The sequence below is a fragment of the Pecten maximus genome, chromosome 14, assembly GCF_902652985.1.
Source record: "Pecten maximus chromosome 14, xPecMax1.1, whole genome shotgun sequence".
Taxonomy (NCBI): domain Eukaryota; kingdom Metazoa; phylum Mollusca; class Bivalvia; order Pectinida; family Pectinidae; genus Pecten; species Pecten maximus.
This window is the reverse complement of record NC_047028.1, coordinates 9,527,900-9,540,346: the sequence shown is the minus strand read 5'-3', so window position 1 is coordinate 9,540,346 and position 12,447 is coordinate 9,527,900.

The following is a 12,447-nucleotide window of genomic DNA, read 5'->3' as shown; positions in this document are numbered from 1 at the left end:
TACCCAGTGAGAAGAAGCAGATGTCGCTTGGGGTTACATTGTAATTTGGCTGGGGTGGACCAGAATGTGATTCTTCATCTTTAATTGAAGATATGTTTAGAATATATATTTTGCTTTGATATTTTCCCATACAAATATAGCATAATGTACAAAGTATCAGTTACTCCTATTCCCGTGTATGACTCATGTATGTATTTCCTTATTATTTGGGTACGAATTCCACACATGTGTAAGGAAACACTGGGGCTCGTTGACGATAGATTATACGATATTTTTTTCTATATAATGTAAGGTTATTCTATCTCCACAATCGAGTGCATTGCGTCGATAACGTCTTGTCGAGAGATAACAATGTTAGCAAGGGTGTGCTTAATACTCTGTACGTTAAGTCGAACAAACGCGTACTTAGCTTCATTAAACAATGTTGTAAAATTGGACGAACATGAAGAGATGGATGATAAATCGGACTCGGACTCTTGGGGCCCAGGATTACATTCAATATCGCCACAGAGAAGGAGCAGCAGCTTGATTAGTAGAAAAGAGATACATAAGTTAGAAGAAGGAGATATAACAGTCTTTACTACATTTGGAACATGTCTGAAACTGTAATAGAAGTAATGTTTCAGTTTATTTGCAACTCGTAGCGTGTGAATTAGGAATCGTAATACTTGTAACATAACTAGTAGATATAAAATGTCGATAATTACAGACCTGGTGATGTAAGTGGAAAAGCATGATGGGGAATAAGCGCTATTATAGAAAAGACCTATCCGGACACAATACAAAATATGGCACGACCGCCATTTGCATTTCAAGGTCAAAATAAAAACGGTGTTTATACATATAAGTCAAATCTGGTCAAACCAATGCTCCCTTTTTGCTCCCTTTTTGTGCTTTAGACAATTGTGCATGGCAAAGTTTGTGTAATATATACGATACAAATAAGCTTATTATCTCCCCCTGAAATATGCAGTTTTCGTATGTACAAACGACTTAACAAATTACATGCCAACAGCAAGTCCCATGGTTTGCCATGATATACACTAAAAGTTCATCAAGTTATTTCTGTTAAATTGCACCATAGTAGGAATTCATAGGCTTGTAAACTATCACTGTTTTGACCGGATTCGCTGTTTAGATGCACTTTGATATCGATTGCCTTGAACAGCGGTGACATGTGTCCGAAAAAAGTCTGATCTTAATGTCAACGGGAATGATAAAAAAAAAATACTACACAAGAAAATATCAATTGATATAGAGAAAGTAATGAATGATTGCTGGTAAGGTAATACAAGTGTACAGGTATTTACATTGTTGTCATAGTAACGTAGTCAACAATATAACTCTTCCTGGTAAAGCAGTGTGTCTTTCTTAATCATGCATACAAGTCATTTGAGGAAATTATCAATCAAGACGTGTTTAAACAAGTGATAGATGCTAATTAACATCTAGTCTAATTTTGTTTTCATGGGTTTTAGAAAATTCCGCTATACTCCCTTAGTTTACTCGACAGAGTAAACAGGCAATTGTTTTAAAGATTTCATTCCAGATATCTGCATAGAAACATTCACACCTCTCGCATTCTAATTTGCACATCTTCCATCGAATAGTAGATCTAGTTACATATGTATGCGTCCACCCACGTGTATACCTGTATACATGTACATGTACATCAATTATGTTACATGTACTTAGCTCTATCTCACCTAGGATTATCACAATTAAATAATCACAACATCTCGACCCCACTATCAATACTCTCAATTTATATCCATATACTTACTCATACGCTCACCTTAAAACTCAAATACTCAGAAATTTAAATGATGGCGAAAATAACCCCCTATAGCATAAAGAGCATACTGTTTTAATTGATGTAAATGTGACTCGATAGTTCAGTCGTTAGGGCAGTAAACAATTTGTCGCTCCCTACTCGGGGCGGTTTGTGTTTCTTGTGGACACTGATACCTACACGGATCGTCTCGTGCTTTAATTGTGTCTTTGGGCAAGGCACTTAAGGTCAATTCACGAGGTGAAGATGTCTGTGGTTAGATCCTAGTCGGGACCGTTTGCGTTTTTCAGGAAGCTAAAGCTGTGCTGTTGTGATCCTTACTCCGATTGCTCTGGATAACATGCGACGAGCCTCCCATGTATTGTTAAAAGAGAGGTAGCTATCAGCTACTACAAGAAGACTCCGCCTCAAGCGCGACAAACTTTCCCAAACAAATTTGAGTCAATATCCAACATGCGATCGGGAAGAAATAGGGTGTATTTCAATAATTATTCATAAAACAATTATTTATCCAGTCACACATTTTGTATAATCATGCTCTGTTTTGTTATTGTATAGTTTAATCTTCATGTTTCATGTATAATGAATCAAAATTGCTACGCCTTATTAGACCGTGAATGACTATGTAATGTTTCAGTATGATTTAAGACGAAATTAATCTCTTTCAAGAAATGGAAAACTGTAATATATTTAATGATTGAACGATGGCCGATAGCAGCCGGCATATTTATTTTTATAGAAAATAAAAGTCATGTCACTTTTCAGCTAAAAAGTGTCGGACATAGTTTTATTTTATAAAGAATTATTTGACATGACACTTTTCAGGTAAAAAGTGTCGGACAAATTTTTATTTTATGAACAAATATTTGTCATGTCACTTTTCAGCTAAAAAGTGTCGGACATATTTTTATGTTATAAAAAAATATTTGACATGACACTTTTCAGCTAAAAAGTCAAATATTTTTTTAGACAAATTTTTATTTTCATTTTCAGTTGAAATCCATGTTTGTTCTAAAAAAAAAAAAAGCTGTGACATTTCTCCATACGTCAAATTTAGATTTGAGTATTCCAATAACAAGGCATTATCTGAAACGGAAAAATAACATTATTTTAAGAGTAAATACGTACATTTATGTGAATCAACCGTTAATGTCATGAGGAATTGAAACTGTTATACTACGAGTATGTCTTCTATAAATATTGATTCTAACACGCGTGTATACATGCAATCAGTTTTGTTATGAATTATGACTAAAAAGTATATAAATTTTATATTGAAACATATGCTTCTGTGTTTAGTTTTTAGTTTTTATTGATGCGAAAGTTGTGAAAGATAATGAAATAATACTTACACGTATGTATTCACTGCTGAAATGACGCTGGTAGAAAAATAGCGTGTGCTTAGCTACTTTACGTTATACAGGTGTTAGAGGCATGCTAGGAATTTTTGATAGCCGTGGGAAAAGAATACAATTGAAAATAAAAATAAAAAGGACCTGTTGCAGGATGGCCCACGAAGGAATTCTTTGTAAAACATTTTATTTTGATAAAAGATGTCAAAATACACATGGAATGGCCTATTATTTTTAATTTTTATTTTTGGTGCGATTACAGCGCCACCTTTTACTGATTTCGATTGAAAATTTTACCAAGAGATTTCAAATGCCGCTAGTATCTTAATGAAAAAATATTTTCTGCCTGACCATAAACACACTCTACCAAAATGAACTATTTTTTAATATTGTATGCCCGACTTGTGAATTTATTTTGCATAATTTACATAATAGATGAAAATGGGTGGCAGACAGGGATACTTTTTTCGTCATTTTGATTTCAGTAATTCAGAAAAATATCAACAGATGTATCTAAAACCCCGAGTGCAGACAGTGAAAGTGTTTTAAAACATCTTTGATATCCTTGTGAAACATTACAAAAATATCAAGATAGTAGGTCCCTGGCAAGTAAGAGAAATATCATGTTTATCTCCCCTACCCCCCAAAATCACAAAAACCGGGGAAAATATTCAATGACCGCTAACACCTAAGTGAGAACATATTTTTTACCAAAGATGGACTATAATAAACCTGAATGAACTAGCTTTGAGTATCATATGCCCGACTTGTGAATTTATTTTGCAGAATTCACAATATACATGAAAAAGGTGGCAGACAGGGATACTTTTTTCGTCATTTTGTTTTTAGTAATTCAGAAAAATATCAACAGATGTATCTAAAACCCCGAGTGCAGACAGTGAAAGTGTTTTAAAAACATCTTTGATATCCTTGTGAAACATTACAAAAATATCAAGATAGTAGGTCCCTGGCAAGTAAGAGAAATATCATGTTTATCTCCCCTACCCCCAAAAATCAACAAAACCCGGACAAGAAATTCAAAAGCTACTAGTGCCTTAATGAGAGATTATTTGTTCTCAAAGCATGACTTTCTTCAGCCAAAATGAACTAGTTTTGAAGAAAATATGACAAAATTATGATTTTCTTTTGCATAATTTATGTTTTATTTGAAACTTTTCTTCGTTAAATCTGTGGAATGACTAAAAACGATTCTAGTACATGTATTAAACCCCGAGTACAATTTTTCTACGTGTTTCAAACATTTCTGTCGTGTCATTGTGACAAAATATGATAGCATGAACAAAGTAAATGACTTTCCAGTGAGAGTTTTCACTAGTTATTTATTTATATGTTTACTTTATATAGTACAAGAGTTCTTAGTGTTGTATAAAATATGTAGGCATTCCATATGCATATTTGTCTTTTATTCTGATACATACTGGTGAAAATTTCAATAATTAGTTGCAATCATCATAAAAAGAAAAACAATTTCACTGCCTTTCATAACACATATGTTTCAACACCTCTATTGTCGGGATACTCAAAGTGTATTTAAATTCTAATTTTGTTCCTTGCGTTTTGACAAGCAATCTCTGTGTTTCTACTGTACGAATGAAACAGAAGATCAGTTATTGGATCTTGATTAATGTTCCTTAAAACATTGAGACGAAAATATGTTTTATATGATATAGTTGTGTGGCCATTTTTCGTCCAATCCTTTAACAGAATGTGTAGAGGGAATTATACATTTTACAAAAAAAGAAATTTAAATGTAATTTCATGTATCACTTACATGGTGAAAAACTGATAGGGTGATGTCAAACCATTGACGAATACCGAATTGGTTGTAATACTATAAAGGGTAATGGATTGTACTTTATGTAGTAGAACAGTATCACTACTGCCTTATCACAATACCTTATTCGCAATGGAAGCTAAATGCATTGGTTTAAACTGCAAAACCTCATTGAAATACAAATATGCAGTTGGCGATATTCTCGATATGTACAAGAATGGATGAAACCCCTGTTGGAAGCTGATGGTATTGCAACAACTGATGTTGGGGAGGCAAAGATGTGCCCATACTAGATATTTAAGGAAGCGTCCAAGGTCAGTGCCCATGGTAGATGACTCAAATACATATGAGTCTAAGAAGAGCAACTGCAATCCTGTTGAGGAAGAAAGTGTCTCAATCTGTCCTACGGTTGATGACCTCTTTTTCACTCCATCCTCTCACAGGAAATGTTGCCTTTGCCTTTCATATACTGAACAAACTGCCACAATTCCTGAAAAGGCTAGGTTCCAATTGATCTTGTTTCACAGGATATGGGTCTCTAAGTCTGCGAGATCATGCGCAGGCCACTTTATTGGGAAAGACTTGGATCCTAATTTTCCAATTACTGCTGCTGGAAGGGGAAAGTTGTCACTCTATCTTCCAAATAAACATGAAGAGGTGATCAATGATCTTCTGAGATTATCGTACCGACTTGGTAGTGGGAAGACATTCTTTTCCTTCAATCTGAAAAATATGGATGACCAAGACTGTCTGGCTTGGACTGGGTGGAACATGGAGCAGCTGCAAGAGCTTCATAGCCAATGTGCACATCTAATATCTTCCCAGTGTTTGTCAACAGAAGATTGTCTCCTCTTGTTTTGGGTCAAACTCAAAACGGACATATCCTATACACAGTTGGCATCCCTATTCAACCTGCATAAATCCAGTGTCAGTAGAATATTCCACAATGTTGCTCAATCTCTCGAGGCGACAGTTGTTCCCTTGTATCTGGGATCTGAACATATTTCTAGAGAAAACGCCATCAACCATAACACTGCATTCACCAAGACTTTCTTTATTGATAATGTCACAGTTGATTTAGATGGAACGTACATCTATATTGGAAAGAGTGGCGATCACTAGTTTCAAAGAAAAAGTTACTGCGGGCAGAAAAAAAGAAACTATATTAAATGTATGAGTGTAGTTTTCCCAGATGGATACATCTTGGACACGGTTGGGCCATTTTTTGGGAGTGAAAATGACGCCAAAATAACCAAGAAAATCCTTGACGGAATTGAAAGCCTGAATCCTCTCCTGCAGCCAGAGGACCATATCATCATAGATCGTGGATTCAGGGATATTCTGAAAGACATCTCTGAAGTGGGATATGGACATCACATGCCATCCTTTCTCCAGCCAGGAAAGAGCAAGCATGATTCTCTTGAAGCCAACACTGATAGATGCATCACAAAAGCGAAATGGGTTGTTGAGAGCTATCACGCAAGATTTAAGAAATTTAAATTCTTTCAGACAGAACTCTCATCTAATCACTTCATTGACATCATTGCAACACTCGTAAAGGTTGTAACCGCTTCCCGGAACTTCCTCCGTGGTTCTATATATGAACCTTCTTCTGAACAGGTGCTGAAAGACAGGGCAATGGCTGAACAAATGAAAGGGTTATCAGTTGAGGTTAATGAGCTTGCACAAAGGGTGAAGAATGAACCGGAGTTATCCAAACGTGCCCAATCTCACTGGCAAAAGCTTGAGGCGACTGATGTTACCTTTCCAAAACTCTCTGATGATTACTTGGAAACATTGGCGTGTGGAACATACCAGCTGAAGTTGGCAAACGGTTATATAACCGAGCATCTCAGTGATGACGGAGACTATGAGGTCATGGGTATACCAGCACTCCGATGACCTATTACGCTGTCAGCTAAGGTCACGTCATAGATCACAAACGAAATATAACATCTGGATTTTATATCATGATGCACCAAATCCGATACAGGCATACTACTGCACGTGTCCTTCTGGTCAGAGGACGGTAGGCATGTGTGCACACACCGCAAGTGTCCTCTACTACCTCTGAGTTTATAAGTATTCTTCGACCAATCTAAGGAAATCCAGTTTTAAAGAATACATGCTATAGACAGAATTTGATGGGAAACCTTCAATAAACAAAGAACACACAAAACAAATAACAGATCAATGAAAAATTCAAAAACAACAAACATTTGTTATTTGCGGATCCAGTACATATATTTGACCATATTGTCGTGATTACTTACTAGACCCTATGAATATAAATATATATGCAATATGTGTTGTTGATCCAAAGGTCTAGATTTGAATTACCTGTCGTAATTGTACTATGCGAACTCTTTATATATAATATATATGTATATATACACAAAGGTGTCTCTATATTCCAAATCATTCGGCTACTTGGCTTTGGACGAGGAAAAGGGAATACATATCACTACTCAACTCGCCATCTTTGCTACAGTTCAAATCATATGTTTTGCCTTCAAAAATAATAATTCTGAGCACCACCAACATGAAATTTAACCTATACTGACGTTATCTTTTTATCATACTGCTTTTTAGTAAAATGGGTATGGTGTTCATGGTGTTTGTAAAGAGAAGAGAGGTATAATGTGGTGTGCAATGTGTACATTGTTTGCATTTGTACTTAAAAGTGAACGGAGATATATCATAGACACCTGATATCTGATGTTAAGAACGCGTACATAATAAAATAATTCATAAATCAACAAAACATCATTCAAGAGGCACTTTATATGCAATAAAAGTAGACATTTTCACTCGAAACTGTAGCATGAGAAAAATACCGTATTGACTCTCAGTACTTCCAGTACTTTGATATACTCAAAAAAATAGGGGTAATGCATCTTTGAATTGAAAAATGGCTCAGTGGCCAGGGGTTTAGCTATACAAAATTTTGGCATTTGTTTATATGATTGGTAAAGATGTTTTTAAAAGTAAAAAGTTGTCTGCACTCAAATACGAACATTGTTGAATAAATGGATTTTAGTATAGGTCTAATTCGCAAAAAGAGCTGTCTTTATATTTTGAATTGTTCTCACATAAAAATGAAATACACTTTTTATATAGTTGTTACGTGTTCGTAAGTGCACAAGATCAGGCTTCAAAAAGAGAGTATAGTTGTCAACATTTTGTCTGAATTTATACATTTTTTTAGCTGTTATTGACAGGTCATGCTGCCATCTGGTATATGTTATTGACTGAAGCGCCACCTGTTGGCCAAATGAGAAAATGGTTTCCAAATGTCGAAAAGTTATGAGGAATTGATCATATTTGATGAATCAATCATTTTTAATGAAAAAGCTCTGTGGGCCAAAATCACTATATAGCTGCAACAGGTCCTTTGTCTAAAAAAATATTTGACATGACACTTTTCAGCTAAAAAGTGTCGTGTCAAATAATTTTTTATAAAATGAAAATTTGTCCGACACTTTTTAGCTGAAAAGTGTCATGTCAAATATTTTTTTATAAAATAAAAATATGTCCGACACTTTTTAGCTGAAAAGTGACATGACGTTTATTTCATATAAAAATAAATATGCCGGCTGCTATCGGCCATCGTATGATTGTGATAGTTATTGTCAATTCTATTTATTAATGGAAAATCCGGATATTCAGTTTGTATTAGCCAAAACGGTGTTTTTAATATTGCGTAGAAGAAGACGATTTGCAAACAAATCTTGAAACTGTTCCTTTTAAAATAATTGTAAATACTGTATTTTATAACTAGGTCATTTATGTACAGTGTGACATACACTATATGTGAGCTAATATTTTAATACACTTAAGATATGTTTATCTATTTCATTGTAACTTTTATCAGTATTAATTGTCAGGATCCCAATGGCGGGGGTTGTGTGATCTGCCGGTAGGGATTGGCCCTGTACTGCACCATTGGTGCATGATACCTATACTATTTGTGAGGTGAATCGGGGTTTCAGTCCATGCTTTCGCCATGAGCCGCGGAAAAGCACGCTGCGTGCTCTGCTTGTCAAAATGTCGAATATAAGTCCCAAAGTAAGTGGTTCAATGACAGATTGATTTGTTTACATGTTTAATAGATTGATTGATTTGGTTATATGTCAACTTTAAGTGCAAAGATTCAGGAAAGTCGAAAATGCGTTGATGAAAAGTTTAGTGTAACAGTTGTTATGGTTTGGAAGTAATTTCGTCCATATGTTGTATTATGTACCGAAATGTCCTGATCATGTCACAGATTTCGAAGTGTATTTTGTTCAGTGAAAGAGTTATTATCTCGTCATGTATATTCTCAGATCAAATCGTTACAGTCTAACTATACAGAATAATTAATCTAGTCATGATTTGTGCCCTTTATAGGTCTATTTGTATGAGTCGAGTCATATCAACTTACACATTCTTGTATGTTTATTTACAGCTGGGAATACTGTTATGCTATAGGTAATTCCTGTCATTGTACATGGTCATCTTTACAGAGATCATCAGGATGTAAGTGTAACTAATATTGTATAATTTGTTAAATAGCAAGGATACTTATGTCACATAAGAAATGATAATATTTTCATGAGAAAACAAGTGTTACTGTCTAAGACTATTTTTAACCTTTCAAGTATTGTATCACTTTAAGTAAGGGAGATAACCCAATTCTGAATTTGTCAAAACTATAGAAATGATCATTTCTCTTAATGTGTAGAGTTTCATGTGTTTCTTATCAAATTGGTGAAATGTTAATTGACCATAATGTGCATTCATGCATTATTGCTGATATTTCTAGTCATATCACTAGCGAACAATTCTAGCTTATCTGAATTTCATATTGAGTTTGATTATGATCCATTGTATAGTGTAATCTTAGTAGCCTTGTATTGAGGTATGTTTGATTTGTATGTTGTAGTTTTACGGGATCAATAAAGAGATTGGATCTTAGTTAGCTGTCTGTAGTTGATGGCAGAACAGTAAAAATCCTGATCTCTACGATGGCGAGTAAAGACGAGCTTTACCCACAAGCTTTAGAGGCAGCGGAAGGTCACCCTCAACGCATTAGGAACCTTACTCCAAAGGCCGCAGAAGCTTTCGATGATAGGATTCAAACCTTTCAAAGGAACCTTAGTATAGACTGGGAGGCAGTTAAACAGTGTCTTGATTTTGGGGCCACATGTGAGGAGGCAGCACTTGGTGAGGCAGAGAAGAACTTGTGTCTTTCCTATGGTAAATTTAGGCTTACCTCAATAGCATACAGAAATTATCTTGGCATGTTTAAAACTGATGCAAGTATCACATTATGGTCTTCCCATACTGAGGTAGAAGGAAACTATGACGACCAGGTCAAGAGTGTCCTCAATGAGATTGTTAGAAGGAGACAGGACTTATTAGAGAGACGGTCCCATACCTCTGGTAAGACTTCTATTTCAAGTGTCAAGGCTCTTGAGGCAAGAGCTGTTGCGGAGAAAGCCAGGGTTAGAGCTGAGTACAAGAGGAAGGAGGCTTTAATACATAAGGAACAGGCCGAAATAGCTGAACGAGAGGCATGTGCACAGGCTGAGTCTGAACGAAGAAAAAGGTTCTTAGAGGTGGACCTAGCATTAGTAAAGGAAGAAAGTGCATGCGCAGAGGCAAACGCTGAAGCTGAGGTCTATGAGGAACTTGACACTATCGACCAATGGCCATCAAAAGCGCCCCCAGATAGGACAAGAGATTATGTGACATCACAGATCAACCTCAAGAAGGATGTGCTATCCTCCGATCATCATTCGTTATCTCCAGTTCCTTCTCAGGTGGTTCAAGGTGAATCATTGAATTATATGGCAACTCCCTACTGTCCTAAGGGTAACTTCGAAGCTACGCCCAGTCTTGGATCTAAAAGTCCTCGTCAGGACCCAGTAACTACTGAAACAAGACACTGGGAACCCCAGACTCCTTACAGGGACTTTGCTCAATTCCTAATCAAGAAGGACCTTATCATAAAAAGGTTAACTAACTTCGATGACGCACCAGAGACGTACATCTCTTGGAAGGCTACCTTCAAGGCGGTGATGGCTGAGGCTGGAGTGAATGCAGTTGAAGAGTTAGACTTGATGGTTAAGTGGTTGGGACCCACGTCTTCAAAACATGCTCTCAGTGTCAAGACCACCAAGGCAACAGACCCTGAGCTTGGGCGAAGGATACTGTGGAAAAGACTAGACGAACAATATGGAAGCCCAGAAGTAATTGAAGCAGCAATTCGTCAAAAATTAGAAAAATTTCCGAAGCTTACGCCAAGAGATAGCAAACGGCTGTACGAGTTGCTCGACATATTATCAGAAATACAAGCCTGTAAGGAGAATGAAAAATATTCCACGTCCTTTGCATACTATGATTCTGCAGTTGGAATAGGAATGATTGTCCCTAAACTACCCACTAGGCTACAAATGAAGTGGGTGGACAGAGCGGCGGGATACAAACGAGCACATGGGTCTACCTTTCCCCCCTTTTCCTTCTTCATCAACTTCATAAACGACATGGCAACAGTCATGAACGATCCAGGATTGTTGATCAACACTACTGAACCTCAGAGTGGGAGCACCTGGAAGCACCAAGAGCACAAATCGAAACCAGATAGTCACATTCGGGTGAAGAAGACGGAGGTACAAAGTCACACCGATAAACCAGCAAGTGTATGTTCTGTACATCCACAGTCCAGTACACACACCATCGACCAGTGCAAGGACTTTAAAGCACGCACCCTGGAGGAAAGAAAACAATACATTAGACAAAACAAGTTGTGTTTCAGATGTATCGGTCCTGACCATACAGCACGAAATTGTAAAGCCAATGTGAAGTGCGGCGAATGTGGAAGCGCGAAGCATTTGACTGTCCTTCATGACATAAGAGGCTACACAGTGGACCAGAATATCACCAAGGACCCTCATGGCGGGGAGCCATTGCGCAGCGTGAATTCGAAATGCACAACAGTGTGCGGGTCTGGTATTAGTGGAAGGTCATGCGCAAAGACTTTGCTAGTAGATGTTTATCCTGTTGGTGAACCAGAGAAGGCGGTCTCCGTTTACGCCATGCTGGATGATCAGAGCAACTGTACATTGGCAAGCCCTCAATTGTTGGATGCATTGAACACGACTTGTAAGGAGATACGCTATACCCTTACATCTTGCGCAGGAAAGTGGCAATCATCAGGCCGAAGAGCTACAGGGTTTACAGTAAGGTCAGCGGACGGCTCAGGGAGTGTTTATCTTCCTAATATTATCGAATGCGACAATATCCCTATGGAGAGCTCCGAGATTCCTACACCAGAGATTGTCCAACAGGTAGAACACCTGAGACATATTGCTAAAGAGATTCCTAAGTACAGACCGTCATGCATTATGGGATTGCTGATAGGACGAGACGTGCCAGAGGCACATCATGTACATCAACAAATAGTTTCACCAAAAAAGGCACCCTTTGCTCAGAAGACTATTTTGGGATGGGTAGTTGTCGGAGAA